Raw genomic sequence first — 5,153 nt, 5'->3', positions numbered from 1 at the left:
ACACACACACACACACACACACACACACACACACACACACACACACATATGCACATACATACACACACACACGATGCGTTTCTTTCAGTTTCTATCTACCAAATCCACTTATAGGTGGGATTGAAACCGGAACCATGTTGTTGAGAAGTGAACTTCTTACCACATAGCCACACTTATGCCTCTGTGTGGATATATATATATATATATATATATAATGTGTGTGTCCTCTGCCACCACTTGATAACTAGAAAATTGGTGTTGGTTTGTTTACATTCCTATAACTTAGTGGTTCGGCAAAAGAGTGATAAAATAAGATGAGTAACAAAATCTAAAAATACGTACTGGGGTTTGATTTGAGTCATTAGCTTCACTCATCACCAAATCCTACATTCTACTTGTTTATCTCCTGTTTGTATTAGAACCAAACTTCTTTTAAAAAATGAGTTTTGGGAACCTATTTCTGAGTCATACAATTAATGTTTACAACCCACATGTAGCCTCTGGACATCAAACTGCTTACAGCTGTTTGATAGGTTTCTAATGTACACTCACACACTCCCAAGCACAGACGGAAGGACAGCTGGCAAAATGAGAGACATAAATATTTTTAAAATGTATTTCGATATGAACAGCATAACCTAGATATATTTTGGTCAAAGATTGGCCCAGATTATGTCTAACCACCTGATAGGATCTTTTAAGTTAAGGTTTGTGATATCATGGCCCATTGGAGTAGGGAGTTGTTGTTGACCAAGATGTACACAGGTATCGGCAGCTTATCTGGTGTCCCTACGAAAAAGTTTGTCCAAGTTGTGTATAGTTACCAGAACTTAGAGAAGAGATCTAGAGTTAAGGAAATGGCATTTCTTTGGGACAATCTTTCAAAGATACATTTGAAAGATAACCTACCCCTACCATAACTATAAAAATAGAATTACAGTTATTCCAGAATAACAAATACCATTTCTCTAAGACCAATTCTCTCTGTCTCTCTGTGACAAGAAACTATTTCTTATTTTCATTATTCTAGATTCTCTTGAGAAAAGTTCTATAAATTCTTAAAGTGAAGAAAGTTAGATGGGGGATGACGGAAGTCAAAACGGAGATAGATACATCACCTACTTTCTGTTTGGTGCCATGTAAAAAAGCCCTCTTGCTAGTGCCACATAAAAAGCACTAGTGTTGGTGCCACATATAAAGCACTGCTGTTGGTGCCACATAAAAGGCACCCAGTTCACTCTGTAAAGTGGTTAGCATTGGGAAGGACATCCAACAGTAGAAACCATGCCAAAACAGACAACTGGAGTTTGGTGCAGATTCCTGGCATTCCAGCTCCTATCAAACTGTCCAACCCATGCCAGCAAGGAAAACAGACATTAAAGGGTGATGATGATGAATTATGAATAATTACTTTTAAACTCTATTTAGGGTCATTTCATTTATTAAGAACAAGCAGAAGACCCTAATCGCCCTAATTAAGCATCTGTTTTAAGGTGTTACATATCCATTTACTCATATTCACCACTGATGACCATGTGCCCACCCACGTTCACCTTTATCCCCATCTCTATCCACCTGCCACTCCCTTTTTCACTCACCCTATCCAATCCCCTGTTCCACTTCTCTCATATTCACCATCCTGTGCCTTAAAGGTTTGCCCTGACACCTCATCATTACTGTCTTCTCTCTTTCCCCAACTGGGATAGCCATGTAGTTCCTTCATAATAAGACACTTGTCCCTATCCCTCTCAACACTTGGCATAAAAACACCTTCTCCAATACTCGTTGTATAGTGAAACTGTATACTCCTCCCGGTAAAAAGTGGTAGGATCAGCCATTATAAATAGACCAGTAGGTGGTCATCAAGAGAAGATCGAGAGTCAAAGAGTTGAGAGCTGAGAGTTCTAGTCGGTGTCTTGTGGAGCTATCAGCAATAGCAAGACAGAAGAAGTTAGTGTATTACTATTCTGGTATGAAGAGATACAATGGTATCCAATGACTAGTAACTATTGTGGCTACTAGCGTAAAACAGCAACTACAGCACAACAGCAATCACACATCACACCAGTAGAAGGAACCCACTTGACAACAATACTACATCCCCACTCACTTGAGGGGGTCTTGTTTTCCAAGTTACTTGGTGACCTCAGAATTGGTGCCACAAAAAAAAAAAAAAAAGCACCCTACATACTCCAAAGAGGTTGGCATTAGGAAGGGCACCCTGGCATAGCGTATGAGCTAAAGCAAAGGTTAGGGGTCGATGCAGTCCACTGGCTTGATGGTTCTGACCAAACAGTCTAACCCATGCCAGCATAAACAAAATGGTAAATATTATTACATTTCATATATTTATTGTTTTATCTTTTAAGCGTCTGGAGGGAGAGCAGTAACTATGACCCTTAACCAGTACTTCAAGACTAACAGGAGAGAGGTACTCAAACTGGGGGCCTGGGCTGAATGCTGGAGACAGACAGGGGTCTGCTAAAGGTACAGAAGGTGCCAGATGGTGGTTTTAACTGAACGACAAATTAAGTCCCTCTGATCAAAAGATATTTTCTAAACTCACATCAAAGAAACCAAAACAATTCTACCAACTTACCAAGATCAGATGAAAGAGGAGGAAAATATGCCATCGACCAAGATGGAGATTTCTCTTTGACAAAGAACAATTAATTGTTACAGGTTTTTAATTTTTTTGTTTAACAGACACGCAAGGGCTACCTTCTGTTACACCATCAAAAGTCTGTTAGAACTAAAAGGTGATTGTTGATCAAGATCCATGATGATGATGAAGATGATGGTGGTGGTGGGTGCCAGTGATGGTGATGACAGGAACAATGATGGTGACAACAGGCAGTGACGATGAGGAATTCAATGTAAAAAGCACATATTATTAATTACATTATTAATTACATATTATTAATTACATGCACCCTGAAAGAATTTAGATCAATCTGTTTCTGTTTGATTTAAAAAGCACCCACCACCACCACCACTAAAAGAAGTCAAACTACACAAGGCAACTCTTGAAGTATCTTTATTTTGGAGAAAAACTAATTCTTTCCTTCCACCTCTTAATTTTCCCATCAAACAAGAAAATCTAAATTCAATATTGCAAAATTAAACATTGAAATTCCAAACTGTCATTGATTTCTTTCAATCAATCACATCATCGTATTTTGAAAATGATTGATGCAGTTGGCCACTGAATCAACACTTTCAAAAAAATTCCTGTTTCAACAGGAAATGGTCAGCGACTGGCTATCCACCTCCACCCTGCTACAACCCAGGAATTGGCACAGAACCACCTTAGTGTCAGGAGTGGAGTGGCAAGAAAATCCCAAGAGAGGGAGTTGAACAGCAGATCTTCAGAGAAGAATCTCACCGCTCTCTGGCAAGTGTTTTGGCCCTTCTTCTTTACATTCTAAGGGCTCTGTGCTGTGTCCAGGTCAGGACTCCAAGGAGCACTTATGCTGACACCTTTTAGCTCCATGGATATCGGAGACTTGGGCATTTAAACTCCTTGGAGATTTCATCTAGTTGGAATTCCTCTCCTTTGAATCAACTCTCAAACTTATACTTAAAGAAATAACTTTGGTCAGGTTTCACATCGATCAACCCGGCGTATGAATGGGTCAGGACTGCCCAACCATTTTCGATTTGTTTTGGGCTTTTTTTTTCTTTGGCATTTATAAAATGCCTTTATTTTTTTACTTGTTTCGATTGATGACGGCCATGCTGGGGCACTGCATTGACTGGTTTAGTCGAACAAATCGACCCCGGTACTTATTTTTGAAGTCTGGTATCTGTCATTTTTTGCTTAACGGTTGAATTGCGATAACGTAAATAAACTAACATCGGTTGTCAAGTGATGTGGTGGGAATAAAGACACACACATACACACAAGAGACACTACTCAAGGTGCCACGCAGTGGGATTGAACCCACATGGTTGCAAAAGAGCTTCTTAACCACAGACATGCTTGTAGATAAAGAAAAGATAGAAGCCAACTCGAGTCAGGTTTGAACTCGTAAAAAAAAGAAAAGAAAAGAAAGAGACGACGATGTAGGAGAGAGTACAGTGAATTATACGCCACCTCCACAAACTCACACCATTTGAAGTTAAATTAACTCAGCTTTTTTAACAATGAAAAAAGAAAATTAATTTTTTTTTTTAATCAAACGATGAATGAAGGCAAATTCACGCTTAGAAAAAAAAATAGTTGGTCGGATGGCAGCTTGCTTTATTCAATATGAATGGAAATAAAACTCAAATGTAACGATGTAATAGCTGACACTAAAAATAATGTAAGTTCATGTCTATCTATCTACACACATACATCCACAGAGAGGTAGACAAACAGAAAGACAGGTATACAGATAGATATACTATTTGTGTTGCGCAGTAAAAAAAATGAATTAAAATACAAAACAAAGCGTTTCGACAATGTTTCAAGTAGAAACGAAGACGACGATTTGAGAAAACGAAATGAAAAGAAAAAGGAGTAAATAATAAAGTGCCAGACTTGGAAAACGAAAGCAACAAAGACAGACATAGAAAGGAAGAAAGAGAGAAAGGAAGAAAGAGAGAAAGAAGGAAAGAGTTGTGAACGTCAATGATTTCGCTGCTTAAAGAAAGCAGTCAATGTTGTATCGTTGGAGAGGGTGAATGACATGTAAGAGAGAAGAGAGTGTCTTGTCAGTGACACGTCTCGTTGTAAATGGATGTATCATTGACAAAAACGACGGTTGAGTCAGTAGTTGAAGATCCAGCTGGCTTTTTATTGGCTGTTCTCATCTTTAATTCACAAATATAGATCAATCAATCTGTCTGTCTGTCTATCTATCTTTCTACCTACCAACCTACCTTCATATCTATCTAATCTATATATATTACAAATTAAAAGGGTAAAGGTTTATTAATTTATTAATAAATCAACAATTAATAATTTTTACCAAGCCCTTCGGTATGTAAGCACCATTATCGGTGGAGAACTTATTTAAAAGTTCATATACATTCATAAACATAATTAAGGGATCAGCAAATATTTGCTTCACCACATACCGAAATTCAGAAATAGCAGCTAAAAAAGCTGAGACTCCAACAGATAGCATTACTTGTAACTCACAAAGGCAAAAACAAGAAGAAAAAAA

At 38.1% G+C, this 5,153-nt stretch overlaps 1 protein-coding gene across 3 annotated transcripts in view; it reads right to left on the bottom strand.

Annotated features, from left to right (window-relative positions):
* LOC106876619 (oxysterol-binding protein-related protein 9) overlaps window positions 1-5,153 on the bottom strand; it is a 108,849-nt gene that overhangs the window by 66,394 nt on the left and 37,302 nt on the right. The window lies entirely within an intron of this gene.

Source organism: Octopus bimaculoides, chromosome 8 (assembly GCF_001194135.2).
Source record: "Octopus bimaculoides isolate UCB-OBI-ISO-001 chromosome 8, ASM119413v2, whole genome shotgun sequence".
NCBI classification, from domain to species: domain Eukaryota; kingdom Metazoa; phylum Mollusca; class Cephalopoda; order Octopoda; family Octopodidae; genus Octopus; species Octopus bimaculoides.
This window is presented reverse-complemented; position numbering and strand designations above follow the sequence as displayed.